Source organism: Triticum urartu, chromosome 7A (genome assembly GCF_056163025.1).
Source record: "Triticum urartu cultivar PI428250 chromosome 7A, HENAU_Tu73, whole genome shotgun sequence".
Lineage (NCBI taxonomy): Eukaryota > Viridiplantae > Streptophyta > Magnoliopsida > Poales > Poaceae > Triticum > Triticum urartu.
Window position 1 is genome coordinate 463,812,147 of NC_141879.1, and position 7,847 is coordinate 463,819,993.

Below are 7,847 nucleotides of genomic sequence, written 5' to 3' on the forward strand. Positions count from 1 at the left end.
CAAAAAGGGGGAGATTGAAAGTGCAACTATCCCTGGGTGGTTTTGGTAATTCCTAACAACATATAGCTCATTGAGCTATTGATATCTCAAGATAAATATTTCAGGAAAGCTCAATGATTGGCATGGCATGGATTAGAAATGTGGACCCCTCAAAATGCTAAGGAAAAAATATTGGCTCAAGCTCTAAAGCTCAAGACTCTACATTTTACTTTTAGTGATCCAAGATCACATTGAGTCCATAGGAAAAGCCAATACTATTAAAAGGGTATGAGGTGTTTGTTAATGGGTTGCTTGCTCAAAATGCTTAGTGATATGCTTCAAAAAAACCTCAACTAATTTCTCATATCCACATATGTCCCAAACCAAAAGTCAAACTCGGCCCCACCGAAACTTTCTACCCGGCGCCACCGAGTTCACTTGACATAGTCACTGCCACAAATCCTAGTCACTTCGGTCTTACCAATAGGAATCTCGGTCTCACCGAGATGGGATTGCAAACTCTCTGTTTCTCTTCGTAATGTTTCGGTCCAACCGAGATGAGCGATTGGTCCCATCGAGTTCGCAATGCAAACTCTCTGTTTCCCCTTCGTAACGTTTCGGTCTCACCGAGATGAGCGAATCAATCCCACCGAGTTTGCGTGACCAACTCTCTGGTTAGCTATTACCAAAATCGGTCCCACCAGTTTGTGTAAACGGTCTCACCGAGATTACGTTATGCCCTAACCCTAATGATATCGCTCACACCGAGTTGATATGTCGGTCCCACCGAAAAGCCTAACGTTCACATTTTGAACTAAATCGGACTGACTGAGTTTCATTATTCGGTCCCACCGAGTTTGGTGATTTGTGTGTAACGGTTAGATATTGTGTGGAGGCTATAAATACCCCTCCACCCACTCTTCATTCATGGAAAGAGCCATCAGAAGATTCCTACACTTCCAACATTCATTTTCTGAGAGAGAACCACCTACTCATGTGTTGAGACCAAGATATTCCATTCCAACCATATGAATTTTGATCTCTAGCCTTCTCCAAGTTGCTTTCCACTCAAATCTTCTTTCCACCAAATCCAAATCAGTGAGAGAGAGTTGAGTTTTGGGGAGACTATCATTTTAAGCACAAGAGCAAGGAGTTCATCATCAACACACCGTCTATTCCCTTTTGGAGAGTGGTGTCTCATAGATTGGTTAGGTGTCACTTGGGAGCCTCCGACAAGATTGTGGAGTTGACCAAGAAGTTTGTACGGGTAAGGAGATCGCCTACTTCGTGAAGATATACCCTAGTGAGGCAAGTCCTTCGTGGGCGATGGCCATGGTGGGATAGACAAGGTTGCTTCTTCATGGACCCTTCGTGGGTGGAGCCCTCCGTGGACTCGCACAATCGTTACCCTTCATGGGTTGAAGTCTCCACCAACGTGGATGTACGATAGCACCACCTATCGGAACCACGCCAAAAATCTCTGTGTCTACATTGTGTTTTCTCCCTCCAAACTCCTCCCTTTACCTTCATGTGCAATGTTTTACATTCCGCTGCTATACTCTTAGACTTGCATGTGTAGGTCGATTGCTTGACTAGTGCTAAGTTGCTAAAATATGCTAAGACTTAAAACTGGGAAAAGGCTAGATTTTTATTTGGTCAAGTAGTCTAATCACCCCCCTAGACATACTTTCGATCCTACAATATTCTACGAAGATCTTTATCGGTCAAACCGCATAACAACATACGTTGTTCCCTTTGTCATTGGTATGTTACTTCCCCGAGATTCGATCGTCGGTATCATCATACCTAGTTCAATCTCGTTACCAGCAAGTCTCTTTACTCATTCCGTAATGCAACATCCCGCAACTAACTCATTAGTCACATTGCTTGCAAGGCTTATAGTGATTTGCATTACTGAGAGGGCCCAAAGATACCTCTTTGACAATCGGAGTGAAAAATCCTAATCTCGATCTATGCCAACTCAACAAACACCATCGGAGACACCTGTATAGCATCTTTATGATCACCCAGTTACGTTGTGATGTTTGATAGCACACTAAGTGTTCCTCCGGTATTCGGGAGTTGCATAATCTCATAGTCATAGGAACATTTATAAGTTATGGAGAAAGCAATAGCAATAAACTAAACGATCATAGTGCTAAGCTAACGGATGGGTCAAGTCAATCACATCATTCTCTAATGATGTGATCCCGTTCATCAAATGACAACTCATGTCTATGGCTAGGAAACTTAAACATCTTTGATTAACGAGCTAGTCAAGTAGAGGCATACTAGTGACACTCTGTTTGTCTATGTATTCACACATGTACTAAGTTTCCGGTTAATAGAATTCTAGCATGAACAATAAACATTTATCATGATATAAGGAAATATAAATAACAACTTTATTATTGCCTCTAGGGCATATTTCCTTCAATATCGATGCAGCATACGACAAAATGCTTAAAAGGGGAAGAAAATACAGTGATCAAAATCGCCAAATATAGAGGGAAAGGAGAAACACCAGTGCTCCTTGTATTTCTTTCATCTATAAGCTTTTATTGTCTTAACTGTAGTTGTGAACAATGTGTTGCTTTCTGTACATGATGCTTTCCACTGAATTATAAATCGCGCTGCATCCTAATTTATCATGCCAAACAGAGGAACTTTTTCAAGCAGTTCTAGGTCCCAGCAAGAACTAACCAACTAGGTCTCACAAAAGGAACAATTCCATGTAGCATTGGCATGACCGTACTCATCAGACTCCAAGGGCGTGTTTGGTTACATTGCCAATCGAGCCTGGCCCGGCGAGCCTGGCTCTAGTGAGCCAGTTTGAGGGGATGCAGGCAAAAAGACCCCATATTCACATAGTTTGGTTGCCTACATGTACCTTAATTGCATGAGACAACCATTTTTGACACAGCGTTTGGTTGCCCACATTGCATTAGGCGAACATATGACATGGTGTTTGGTTGCAACCTACATAAGGTGTTGTCACCACTTCTAACTAGTGGTGAGCTTACCACACACAATCTGAACATGTAGTGCCAGCTAGTTAAACAAATGACAAATCATCCCAAATACTATCAAATGACAGTTCAAGTTATTAACAGCCATTGGCAAAATAGGGGATAGTTCATTGGTGTTGCTGCTACTAGATCTTCCTCTTCCTCTTCTTCCGCTTCTACTTCTGCTGCTGCTGCTTCTTCTTCTTTCTCCTCTTCTTCAAATCCTGCACTGACCTCTGTTAAGCCACATTGTCTCTGCCCACTTCAACCTTTTTTTCTTCCAAGCATCATTGTCAAATGCCTCCACACCATGGCCGGAGCTAACAACATCGTCAGGCTCAACCTCTTGCTCCTCAGGGACGTGTTCATCAAAGCCCCACTGGAGGATTCAGATATGCAGAATGCAACAAGCAAGAACAAGCTTAACCTGAGTGTAGTATGGGTGGAATGGCTTCTGATCCAAGATCTTAAACCTATTCTTCAGAGCTCCAAATGCCCTCTCAATAGTTACTCTACGGCTAGAGTGTCTGAGATTAAACAGCTCCTGTGCAGTCCTAGGATAGTTCCTACCAGAGAACTCGTTGAGATGCTACCTGGTTTTCCTAAAGGGTGGAAGAATACCAGGCCGACATGCATAGCCAGCATCTCCAAGGTAGAACTTGCCGTCGGGGATGTTGATCCCATCAGGTCGACTCATGCTATCACTGAGAACGTTAGTATCATGCGCTGACCCTTCTCAGCCAGCCAGCACATATGTGAACTTCAGATCAAAGTCAACAGCAGCAAGCACATTCTGGCTTGTGTTGTGCTTCCTCCCCTTTATCCTGTAGACTGTGACCTAGGAACTTTGGCAGTGACATGAGTACCATCTATTGCCCCAATGCAATCCTGAAAATGGCATCACAAGCCTGTGTCAGTGCTCAACTTGAACAATACAAGCATATCAAGCCATGAAAAGTGAATATTTTCAATGCTCACCTTGAAGTATGGATACCATCTTGGGCTTCCACGAATCTTGGGTGGAGTCTGGCCAGATGGTCTCCTTATCATCTCTCCCGTAAGCTCCCCACCTTATTGAAGTACCTAGAGATGGTCTCCATTGATCTCCTGAACGTGTTGTGAATGACCCTGAACCTCTGGTTATGGCCAACAACATGGAGTAACATGGCCACTTGCTCTTCCACACTGGTGTTGATGTTATCTTGTAGCAGCCCCCCTGCTCCTGAAGTTCTTGACAAGCTTGGAAAATGGTTCTCTTTTCATTCGAAGCATCCATGGAGCCTCGACGTTATTGTAGTTGTAGATGTAGTTCAGATTTTGGATCCTCTCCTGTTCCCAGATAAACAATGGACTATAGTGGATCAAAGGTCTCCCAACACGAAAAACAACTCTCTGGTGCATGAACATGACCCATGCCTGAATCATACTAATCGATGTTGCTGCCTGAATTATCAGCCTCATTCGTGCGTCCATAACCTAGTCGACATCGATGGTTCATTCAGTGGGAAATCGATCCTACACCTTGCCTAACGGCCTAACCACCGACCAAAGGAAGGGGGGAGGGGGTACTGCTTACCGGCATTGGAGACGAGGACGGCGTAAGGGGAGCCATGGAACAGACAAGGTCGACCGGACAGTGGCCAACAGGAAGGGGCACCAGATCCGCCGCAAACGCCGCCGCCTCTAGCGCTGATCTAAAATCGCAGCTATCGTCGGTGGTGAGGTAGTAGGGAAGAAAGGGGGGTAGTGGCTATGGGTGAGCGAGTGAAAAGGGGTGAGGCTAGATTTGGCGCCGGGACGGCGCCCCAGATTTCCCATCTCCCGCCATCCCCCCTCGCCCTCGCGTCGCCCCCGCACGTGCGACCTCACGCCGCACTCAGCCTGGCTCGCGAGAAACTGCCGATCCGAGCGTTCCCAGCGAGCCAGGCTCTGGGCTGCTTTGAGAAGCGTGCGATGCAGGCCCAACAGCGAAACCAGGCAACCAAACAGGCCTCTTCCATCCCGCGTGAGCCTGGTTGGGCTTGATGCAGGCAACCAAACACTCCCCACTTATATGCACATTTCTCCACAAACAGGGCACATAAGCTGCAGCCTGACTGCCGGGGGAATACATCTTTCTAGCACTAAAATGACCCTATATCATACTTTATCTTAGCGATGAAATATATACTCCCTCCGTCCCAAAATTCTTGTCTTACTGGGACGGAGAGAGTACATGTGCAAGTTTAATTACAATGTATGGAGGTCTAGCATCTTTTTTTCTTCTAAAGTTATCTTTGTCGCCTGCAGCTTTCATATGGCCAACCACATGCATACATTCAGAGTTTCAGACAACATCACACACTAGCAAACACATTCAGATAGTAGGAGGAATGAAACACGTGCAATTAAAATTAGGACGTTGCTACACAGCGCCCACGCGCTATGCGAGTGGATCTCGCGGCCGGCACTTAAGGAAAGTGTCCTTATCGGTCCCCCACCCCATGTGCTAAAAAAGGCAAGTCCAATTTCCCTCGCTTGTTGCCACGTCTCTACAACCAACCATCCTTTCCCTCACGTGATCCTCCCATCCACCCACCACCAGAAAGCCCAATGCCCACCAGCCCAGATCTCCTGTGCAACTCCTTCCCCAGCCACCGCCGGACGCCATGGCGTAGCGTTGGGGAGCTCTCCTCCTACAGTGAAAAAACAGAGTAAAAATAAGGGCGAAAACAACAAAGCAAAAAATCATGGGAAAAAAATTCTGAAAACGCAATTGTGTTTGCAACTCTTCTTGCTTATCAGGCAAATTTTTTGGTGAATTATGGGCAAAAATATTGGCAGAGTTGGGCAAGTTTCTCCCATTGAAACAACAAAGGGTAAAAAGGTTGTTCCAATTATTTTGGCCGTGAACTTCTTTTAGTTCTAGAACTAGTGTATTTTCCACTCTGTACCTTCCCCCCTAATCTTCTAGTTACAAAAATTGCCCCATGTACCAAAGTGTTTGCAGAACATGACTTGGATCTTGTCCCCTGTTCTTGCATCCCCGTACCCTGTAGAAATGGATGCTAGATAAAAGTTGTTAAATCTTGAATTGTATCTTTTGTATTGTCTTGCACCTTGCTTCTGCTGAAAAGAAAAAAAAAGAAGCAGAGTTATTTGTGTTATTAGTAATCTGTGTATAGTAAAAACTAGTCAATAATTTATTTGTAGTTTCTTACAAAAAAACTAGTAGTAAATTCTAGTTGCTTACAAGAACACCAAGTAGCCAGGCGAATAAAGCCTGGAAACTACTAGTAGAAAAAAAATTCCTGCAACCCTGTAAAGGCTGCTCACTGAGTTTGGTGTGCTTTTGGTGATTAGTGGAACCTTGTAAAGCAACTACACCTTAGGTACAAGCCTTTCAAGTTCAGGATGTGCTTCCTCAAACCAGTTATAGCAACAAAAGAGTAAACTATGACTCTCATGCAATGTAGAAATCACGGTACTTGTGCTGCGGAAATCTCTCTAGGCAATTCACAATGAAATTGTATGAATCACGAGGTTCTGTAGTAGGTGGACAAACGGTATAACAGAATCACAACCTCTTTAGTCTTTGCCCATATGAACACCTAACACTATCTACATACTCCAATTATTTACTAGGATGCCAATGGCAAGGTTAAAAGAGGAGGCAACAACATTCCAAAGGATTTCTCATGGAAATTAAATCCACCATAGTGCTGACAGCCTTCCATGCTGATGTAAAAAGAAAAAGAAAAACAAGCCTTCTACGTCTTTAATAAAGATGTCGCGGCACTGTGGAGAACCACAAAAATGGCAGCATTTGACTTTTACTTCGCCATTCATGTCACGAACAAGATTTATTTCACAATTATAGTCATAAGTCAGCTCCTGTAGTGGTGGAATATTCTCAGCAGCAAAAAAATGATCATAGACCGAGTTGGTTTTACCGGCTTAGGTCGATTTCTGATGGGTGTGGAGGTGCGTGTGGGCGAGTAGGTCGCCGGATTAGGCGACCTAGCACGCCGTGGGTAGGCGATTTGATATTGCCGGCTTAGGCGATTTTCGATGGGTGTGGGGGTCCCGTGTGGGCGAGTAGGTTGCCCGGTTAGGCGACCTAGCACGCCGTGGGTAGGCGAGTTGGTATTGCCGGCGTAGGCGACTTTTCGATGGGTGTGGGGGTCCCGTGTGGGCAAGTAGGTCGCCTGGTTAGGCGACCTAGCACGCAGTGGGTAGGCGAGTTGGTATTGGCGGCTTAGGCGATTTTCGATGGGTGCGGGGGTCGCGTGTGGGCGACTAGGTCGACGGGTTAGGCGACCTAGCACACCGGTGGTGGGCGAGTTGGTTTTAACGGCTTATGTCGATTTCCAAGGGGTGTTGGGGTCCCGTGTGGGCGAGTAGGTCGACGGGTTAGGCGACCTAGCACCCGAGGGTAGGCGAGTTGTTATTGCCAGCTTAGGCGGGTTCCAATGGGGTATGGGAGTGCGTGTGGGCGACTAGGTCGACTGGTTAGGTGACCTAGCACGCCGTGGGTAGGTGAGCTGTTATTGCCGGCTTAGGTTGATTTTCAATGGGTGTGGGGGTGCATGTGGGCGAGTAGGACGCCGAGTTAGGCGACCTAGCATGCCGCGGGTAGGCGACTTGGTTTTACTGACTTAGCTCGATTCCTGATGGGTGTGAGGGTACGTGTGGGCGAGTAGGTCATCGGGTTAGGCGACCTAGCACACCACAGGTAGGCGAGTTGGTATTGTCGGCTTAGGTCGATTTTCGATGGTGTCTGTGGGGGGGGGGGGAAGGGTGCGTGTGGGCGAGTAGGGCGACTAGTTAGGCGACCTAGCACGCCGGGGGTAGGCGAGGTTATATTGCCGGCTCAGGTCG